This window comes from Chlorocebus sabaeus, chromosome 8 (assembly GCF_047675955.1).
Source record: "Chlorocebus sabaeus isolate Y175 chromosome 8, mChlSab1.0.hap1, whole genome shotgun sequence".
Lineage (NCBI taxonomy): Eukaryota > Metazoa > Chordata > Mammalia > Primates > Cercopithecidae > Chlorocebus > Chlorocebus sabaeus.
The window spans coordinates 67,577,396-67,587,047 of record NC_132911.1 but is presented as its reverse complement, the minus strand read 5'-3'; the positions used below and the strand labels follow the sequence as shown (position 1 = coordinate 67,587,047).

At 40.4% G+C, this 9,652-nt stretch overlaps 1 pseudogene; it reads right to left on the bottom strand.

The window, feature by feature from the left end:
- Positions 1–479: 479 nt before the first annotated feature.
- Positions 480–949, bottom strand: LOC119624805 (interferon-induced transmembrane protein 3 pseudogene; annotated as a pseudogene).
- Between the last annotated feature and the right edge of the window lie 8,703 nt (positions 950–9,652).

The window sequence follows — 9,652 nt, the reverse complement described above, 5'->3', positions numbered from 1 at the left end:
TTCATGATCTTTATTGAACTTTTTTTTTTTTTTTTTTTTTTTTTTTTGAGATGGAGTCTCGCTCTGTTGCCTGGGCTGGAGTGCAGTGGTGCGATCTCAGCTCACTGCAAGCTCTGCCTGCCAAGTTCAAGCAATTCTCCTGCCTCAGCCTCCTACGTATCTGGGATTACAGGTGCCTGCCACCACGCCCGACTAATCTTTGTACTTTTAGTAGAGATGGGGTTTCACCACATTGGACAGGATGGTCTCCATCTCTTGACCTCGTGATCCACCTGCCTCGGCCTCCCAAAGTGCTGGAATTACAGGTGTGAGCCACCTCACCTGGCTCTCAACTTTTTTGTTTGTTTGTTTTAACCAGAAGTATGTGCACTTTATTGAATGCCATTGTATAAAAGTGTGTGAGGACAAAAGGCTGATACAGGACTTGGCTCCAGGGGCAGGGCAAGGAACGGAAGATGGAGTGCATGGGGTATAGGTCACGGGCAGAGCCCCTGTTCTGGATGATGCCTCCTGATCTATCAATAGACTTGGAAGATCAACACCGGGATGATGATGAGCAGAACGGTCATGACAATGCCCACAATCAGGGCCCAGATGTTCAGGCACTTGGCAGTGGAGGCATAGGCCTGGGCCCTGGTCAGGTCACCAACCATCTTCCTGTCCCTAGACGTCATGGAGTAGGCAAATGCTATGAAGCCCAGGCAGCTGGAGTTCATGAAGAGGGTGTTGAACAGCGACCAGACAACATGGTCGGGCACAGAGGTCTCACTGCTGAAGTGGATCATGGTGGACATTGGGGGAGCAGAGTTGTGGGGTGCCCCCAACACAGCCACCTCATGCTCCTCCTTGAGCATCTCATAATTGCGGGAGCGGCTGCTGTTGGCAGGAGTGAAGAAGGTTTGGAAAGTGTGGTTCATGGTGTCGAAGGAAGACCAGCTGTGGTCAGGTTGCTGGGATGGTTCTCAATAGGCCCTCCGTCTCCCCAGTAGTTTCAATTTCTCCTGAACTATTAAATTAATGAAGAAGCCTTTTTTTTGTTATCAGTCAATGCAAAGGTAAACTTCCACCAAGCTTACCTGTATAAACTTTTAAAACACAAATTGCAGGGCATCTCTTCCAAAGTTAATGATTCAGTAGCTCTGGGATAGGGCCAAGAATCGTGTTGCTCCAAGTGAAACTGATGCCATTGATATAGATGAAGCAAAAAGACAGTCTGGAAAGGCATGATAAAACCCTAAAAGATATTAACCCTTGGAGTCTTAGGGAAATGCAAGAGAACGTGTTATAAGAGTGGGTACAATTCTGATTTTTGTCAGAACCAAAGAAATAGTGTCACTGGATTTTCATTAGAATATGGTTTCCAAAAGTCATGGAAGCAGACAAGGCTGCAGCAGAAATGATGTCATATTGAGTTAGTCTATTTCCATAGAGTAAAGAGATGCTCTGTTCTGCCAGTGAGCTTGGTGAGACTTCCAAACCCCTTCTGAAAAGAAAACTTCAGGGGTTTTAAGGCAGCCTGATATTTAAAGCCACCTTAATATGGAAACATGAGACAGCATACAGGAGGAGATCTCACAGGCCAGGAGGAAGGGATGTCGAGGTAATCAAGAGAGATGGACTCTCTAAAAACAAGCTGGAGGAGCACACTCCCCAGCCAGCCATCATAACCTACACAGGGTAGACAAAAGCAGAATAAGAACACCATCCCTCAACTCTGGACTGAGTCTGACTTTGTAATTTGAGAACAGGGCAGAGCATGACAATGTGATGGATGCCCTATTCCTCTTCCTCCCTGAGTAATATTGCTTAGGATCTCTTTAGTGCCAGAGGCAATTTCAGGGGCTCTACAGAACATGATTGTATCTGGGGCCTTTTAAGTTCCAACTGTGAGATCGGTTTATAGGACATTTTTCTAAAATGAATTGTTACATGATTTGGTCTCTGCTCCTGATTCTCATTGCCTTTGCTAGATTGGCTATTTTAAAATCCTACTTTAACCATGAATGAGCAACATGATTCTTTCATGCAGGGAAAGAGATTGCTGTTGTTATACTCACAATTGATCTTTTCTATTTCTCTAAGATTGGGTTGGCTAAGAAAGGGATCACCTTCCTTCTCCTGTTCTTTCCTTCCACTTGAGAAGCAGTAAAAAGGATACTCAAGTGTCACTGACAGCCACAGGGCCTTATGTACTATGGGAGTTCAAACATGTACGATTCAATTTAGGAAAAGGAATTGCTCTCCGAGTATCATTAAGCCATTAAGCATTTTTTATTATAAATGAGGAAAGGCAGGACGTGGGCTGGGAGAGGGCAAAGAGGAATTAGTCCATCCTAGCAATTCTGTCAATATTAGTTCATTTACTCATTCAGCAAATCTTTATTACAAATCTCGCCATATCATCACGTGACTGAACTCTGGAAGTAGACGGGGAAAAACAGGTACACAGATCATCCTCTTGTATACATTATATTTCAGCAGGAAGACCAGATATTAAGCAGCTAAATTCATTATTAATTAATTGTGATATCAATAAGGCCTGCGAAGCACCACTACAGCCCCAGAGCTGGTCTGATTAGGGGATCAGGGAAAGCTTCCCTTGATGAACTGACCCAAGCAAGTCTGAAAGATGAGTTGAGTTCTCTGATAAGAGGGTTTCAAATAGGAAAAGACTTGTTGGAAAGCTCAAAGGTGGGAGCACATACCATACACTAGAGGAACTAGTAGAGGACTGCTGGAAAGGCGGTGAAGAGGACAGAACATTCAACAGGAGCTGGGGTGCCTGGACAGTCTGTGTGGGGCAACTATCACCATGACAACAAATGAATGCAAAACGTTCTCCAAGCATCAAGGACTTTGTCTAGAACAACCAAAGAGCCATCCGCCAATCCATCTTTTTGAATCCAAAGCATCTAGGGTACAGCTGAGCAGAAGAAGGTGCTCAATGAATGTAGGTTGAATAATGAATAAATTAATCAAAAATGTAAGCATGTGTATAAAATCTATCTTTCACACACTGGAGTCGGCTTTGGTCCATTTACTGCAATATTTCAAAATCATATAAGTATCTGAGTTCGCTGAATTTGAAAAGACAGCCCAAAATAATTACTGTATTCTGAACCACTACGCTCTCAAATTAATTCCTATTGCAGCATGTGCACTCTCGTCCAGCCTTTTTAGTTTTCTGTCCAAATAAAATTAGGAGTGTTTTCAAAATACATATTGGAGCATTATTAATATCATATCAAATACTTGAAATTTTCATTAATAAGATCCAAAAGAGATCATAGTATCGGAAGCAGCTGAAAACAATATACACAATGAAATGAAAGACCTTCTCCCTACAACATTCTTTCACTCTTCACACGTTTTTCTCTTCCATTGCCATCTCTGAAAGCATTAGGCCAAAACTTGAAAAATTGAAACAACTGTTTAGACAGTTGATGCCTTTTCATTCATTCAAATTGCATTCATCTTTTTATTCATCTGTTTGTATCTACTGAGTTGCTACCATATATGGAGCACTGTGCTAAATGCTGGAGATGCAAAGATGAAGGTAACATGTTCTTTACTGTTGAGAGCATTAGGAGAAGTACACAGACAATAAATGTTAACATGTCTCAGGTAGAGAAGCTGGCTTTGGGGACAGTGGAAACACCAAAGAAGGAACAGTCAGTTCTATCTTGGGCGGGGCAATGGGGAAACTGCTGCATGGAAGAATGTCCAGGCAGGAAAGGCTCACAGAAGAGCTGACATCTTCCTGAATCTTGAAAGTGTCCACCAAACAAACAAGGGACAGAAAGAGGTAGCATTCCAGGCAGAGGAAATAACCAGAGCAAATGCATAGAGATGTGAGATAGCTGGTGAAGTTCAAAGAGCTGCACATGATTTGGTAGAGAGGAGCACAAAGTTCAAGGTAGAATGGGAACGAGTTTGGTCACAGACATATCTCAGTGAAAGGGTGGCTATTGAAGGACCCTAAGCAGGAGAATGAAAAGCCAAGAATTTTATCTCAAAAAGAAAAATCCAATAATAGTGTAAAAAACTGGTTAGAAAGTATTTAAGACTAGAGGCAATTTTCTAGTTGGAACTAGAATGTTTATGAAGATAGAACTGATAGGATTAGGATGGTTTCCTGAAAACCCATGTCAAAAATAAGAGGATAGTTACATAGTTTTTTTTTTCTTTTTTCTTTTTTTTTTTTTTTTTTTTTTTTTTTGAGACAGAGTCTTGCTCTGTCGCCCGGGCTGGGCTGGGGTGCAGTGGCACGATCTTGGCTCACTGCAAGCTCCGCCTCCTGGGTTCACACCATTCTCTGGCCTCAGCCTCCTGAGTAGCTGGGACTATAGGTGCCCACCACCATGCCCGGCTAATTTTTGTTTGTTTGTTTTTGTATTTTTAGTAGAGACGGGGTTTCACCGTGTTAACCAGGATGGTCTCGATCTCCTGACCTGGTAATCTGCCCACCTCAGCCTCCCAAAGTGCTGGGATTACAGGCATGAGCCACCATACCTGGCCTTTATTTTTCTATTAACATATCAGTACCTTTGTACAAAATTATACAAAGCTAGAGTCAGTTTGAGCGAGACGGCACCTAACCCAGTATCCTAAGTTTGCCGAGGAACTAAGACCCAGAGAAGGTAAGAGCTGCAGAGCTAAGCAGGGCAGAGCACCCCAAGGTGTCCTCAGTCTGGTCCATTACTCTTCTCCCTTCATCTTTCCCCAATTTACTAATCAATTAATGTTCAGCTATCAAATAGTACCTCTAGGATGCTACTTCAAGGAACTAAGCAAAAATTCTTTATAATACAAATCACTTAATTTTATATTTTTTGCATTTGTATGTTTACATATTACATTGTGCCTGCCTAAAATTATTTAAAAATGAAAACAAAAACTACTGACACAGGTACTATCTGTGGGATACAGAGAACTATGACAATTATGAAAGAAAACAATCATTAACATTTATAACTCTAATTCACATTCATCTTTAGTTTCCTCAGTGTGCTCATTCCAAGGGAGTCTTTTACTCTTTGATAATTATAGGCCTGTGTTTACAGCCTAGTTCTGCCACCTGTTAGCCGAGTGATCTTTGTCAAGTCACTTAACCTCTCTATGCTTCAGTAAAATCGTTGTAATAATAAAATCTATCTGACGAGGTTGTGGAAGCCTTAAATGAGTGAATGCACTAAACTAGGTTCATAAGTACTATGTAGTGCTAACAATATATGTCTGAAATGATTCAGCTAGCCATGGGGTAATGTGAAATGGGATGCTAAAACTGACAAGGCCAAACTTTTATTATATGTCACCAAACAGATTTATCTGTAGTTGTTTGCAACCTTCCACGAGTCTGTGAGGTTGCTTCACATGATCAGGTTAGATTTGGATGAGGTGATTCTCCTACTCACCTGTTTTGCAATTATTTTCTTCTGGCTTTCTGACTTTTCAAGTATTATCTTTTCTCATTAAAAAAAAAAATGATGTTCTATCATGGCTCTAAACTTACTGAAAACATCACAAACCCTGTGGAATGTTTGCCAGTGATACAGTTGAAGTTCTCAAATTAATGAGAAATCCATTCCTACATTCTTGATTCTGTAGTCAAATGCTAATTTTTAGTCTTCTAACAATAGGTACCCACTCATTCAACAATAAATGCATACTAGGGACATAGTATGTGGGGAACATTCTGTTAGGTGCTAGCGGGGTAGAGACATTACCCATACTCAAGGGAATCACCATGATACAGGGGGGTTATTCATTAAACCCTATCCACAGAGAATGAAACCAACCTGGCCCTCATGGAGCATCAGGTCTAGTGAGGGAGACAGATAATAAACAGGGAAACAAAGAAGCACACAAGTACAAACTGGGAAGAGGCTTGTGAAGGTAAAGAACAGGTTAAAATTATGCTACCACTCCCGACCCAAGGGAGAAAGTGTGTATAGATAGTGTGAGCATTAGCAAACTGACCATGGGTCCACTCACCTAGCACAGTAAAGTCAAACACTGACACTGAGGTTTGCAGCAAGAGAAAAAAAGGACATTTGTTCTCATGGTGCCAAGCAAGCAAGAAAGGCAGCTCACACTTAAGACCCAACCTCCTTGATGGCTTACAGACGAGGGCTTTTAAAGACAGGGGTACATTTCAGGAAAGCAGAAGTTACAGGCAAAATTGCAAATTAATGTATGAAGGTCACACATTGATTTGGCCCAAAAAAGCAGGATATCTTGGAGTGGGGTCTTACAGGTCATTGGTGGATTCAGAGATTCTTTGATTTGTAATTGATTAAGGAAGCAAAGCTTTGTCCAAAAACTTGGGGTCAATGGAAGGGAATGTTACAGTTTGGCCTGTGGATGTCACTTCCTCCAGGCCTCTCAGGAAGATATTTAGAGCAAAGAACAGAGGTCAGAGTTTAGTCCTCGGTTTCCCCTTATCTGAGGCCTACACGACAGTAGTTGGCATTTTCCATGTGGTGGGGATCTGGGTTTCTAAAAAACAATTGAGTTACACATGTCAAGATATTATCTTTAGTTTGTATAGAGAACCAAACATCTTGTTTAATTTGCTTGAGTGGCTGTTGTTTAAGCTATTATTATCGTCTTGCTTATCAGGTTGGTCATTTACTTTGCAAAGCTATTCAGGTGCCTTCAATTTTCCTTGAAAGGACTCAAGTTTTTTTTTTAATTTCATTTTTATGCTTGGGAGGCCCAGCAGGCCCCTAAAAAGGTCCCTACTCTATTTCGTGAGCAGGGAAAGCCACAATGGGAAAGTAATGACTGGGCTGGGACCAGCTCAGAAGCGGGGGAAAAGGCCATCCAAAGAACAGGGGGAAAATGGTCAAAGCAAAGGGAAGAGAATGACTGAAGGTCCTGTGATGGGGAAATACTTAACTATGTCCCATAGGAGAAAATAGCCCAGTGTGGCTGAAACAAAGGTAGGATGTACCAGGTGAGAATACAGAGGAGAGTAGGAGTAATAACACATACATTACAAGCCACAGCCAAGAGTACATATATATGTTATTCTTAATGCAATGGAAAATTATTAAAGGATTTAAGAAGTGATGTGAAGTCTACATTTTTTTAAGTTTCTCCTGGACTCTTGTGTTGGGAACGGGTTGGAAGGCTGAGCAGTAATACAGAGTTGGGGGAAGAGGACAGACCACGAGGAAGTCCATCCAATAGCGCCCTCTCCAGGTCACTAGGAAGTGGCCTACTTTGGAGAGAGGTGGAGGAATTCTGATCCATTTGGAAGTGGAATGGAAGGTTTTCCTGCTGAATTCGAGCTGTAGGATGAGCAAAAGGGAATAATCAAGGATGATGCTCATGTTGAGTGAATAGAGGTGAACGTCTGGGGAGGAACTTTTCTCCTGAGGGAAAATTTGTTCACTTCTTATTGGTCTTACACGGAGAGACCTTGCTATAATTATCTTACAGTAAATTAAATTCTAATAGAGTTACATATCAGTAATCTGGAAGACTGTTTTATGAGCTTCCCTGATACACACTGAATTAAACGCAAGGGAGAGTTGCAGTCATCCCTAGATTACTTTCCTCTCTGGACAACAGGCATCCAGTTTTTAATGTACTTGGGAGAGTAACCCTGGGAGTTAATAATATCCCAAAGAAGTTTTGCCTCTTCTCCTCCCAGCTCCAGCTTTGCTTGGAATGAGCACAGGCCGCGCAGGAATGCAGCTGAATCCTTAATGAATCTGGCCATAGAACATGAAATGGGCAACCATCTTAGAATACCATATTACGCTGAAATTGTGGTGTATTTTAGTAGTTTATGTGGCCCCCACATTATTAATGTGACTGACATAAAGTGAAAAGGGAAGCCTAGAGTCAAATACACCCCAAATGAATAGCGGAGGTCACTCATGGTATTTCAAATTTCCCTTGCGAATGACTGATTCGGGGATATGCACATGATTCAATCCTAGTCGTCAATTCAAAGTGAAGGAAAATCTGTCTGAGGGCATTTAGGAATGTGTTTCTGTGTTCTAACAAAGAAACACAAGGAGAGATAGTTCTTTGTGCACTGGACTTTGTTATATCTGGAACTGCTGCAGCCACCTTGCTCACAGCCTAAGAAGGAAGCCAATACACAGAGGTAGACAGAACCAAGAGAAGGCACACAATAGAACAGGAGCCTCTCTCCTTCCCCTGGAGGCAGCCCTGTTCCTCAACTTCCTATCACATGAGATAATAAACTATCCTATTGATAAGCCAGTTTGAGTATGGGTTTTCTCTTGCTGAAACTGAATATATCTTTACTGACAAAGGTAAGACCCATGACTTAAGGAAATGATCAAATTACTGTACACTCAAATCCGCGAAGAACAAAATGCTCTTGAAGGTTCTACTTTATTTTTAAATATTATACATACCCATTTTGTGAGAAATATGTATATTCTCTCAAGAGTTTATAAATATGAATCAAGATAATTAGAATAAGTTTACTAACAAGAAATATGTCAATTATTACAATACTTTTCAATAATATTTTCTATGGAATTGCAGAAGTTTTTAAAGAGAAGTGAAGGAAATCCATAAGTTTCAGTTGTAAAAAAAAAAAGATGTGAAAATATAAAAGTAAGAACAAATGGAAAACTATCCTTCAGTAAATAACCCCTGAAAAAGAGAAAAATAAAAGAATCTATAGTAAAGGTGGTTTTCATTCTCCCTCTCCTGTCTCTTGATTTATGAGCTACTAAGTCAGATGAAAAGTAGAAACAGTACTATTGAAGTTAAGAGGGGAAAATTATTTGGAGGACACCTCTGAAGTTGTAAACAGCAGGGAATTGTTTGAGCATCAAAAATGTCTTTGGATGGCAGGTTATGAAGAGAAAGGACTTTGTGGGCTTTGTGGTCCCCAAATCCTGAAACAAGCAAGTCACAAGAGCAAGGAGAGATTAAGATGGATCACAAGGTGAACAGAAGGTATTAAAAAATGTATATATTTCTTGTGAAAGTGAACACTGGGGTCCTGAGAACAGAGAATGACCTAGACCAGAAATATCAATATCCTCGGTGGAAGAAGAATGCAACTCTGTTTACATTGCTGCAAGTCACAGCACCTCCCAAACCCCACGCCTCACTAGCTACCTCTCCGTGGGAAATTTTAGCTTGAGCTGCGTAGCACATGGTCATTATAGGGTTTTGGTCATGATAAGTTAGTCTATTTTTCCGGTCATTCAAAAACTTTCAGGTTAGGTCTAAAAATTATGGGAGAATATTTTTGAAATAGTTAACCTCTTAAAAACATAAAATCTTCCAAAATTTTCATCTTCTAAGTAGTGAATTAAATAGGCCCCTGTTGTTTTCTTCTTGAGATTAAAAAATTTTTTCAGTTTATTCCTCTACTTCATACGATTTGTAGTAACTGCAATTTATTCAACTGGCAAATTTTCCACTAAACTCAGTCAAATGGACCCACATGAGTGCTCACTTATTTCTAAATGTACATGGAGATGTGGTTTATTATAGCCTGAAATCTGAATAGACTCATCTAGAAAATAGAGATATCTAATCTCTTAATCCAACTTTACAAAATTCCCCATTATAAAATCCCTGTAAATGCTGAGATTCTAAGATAAATTTTTATAAAATTACTAATTTATCACTGATTTATATAACATGT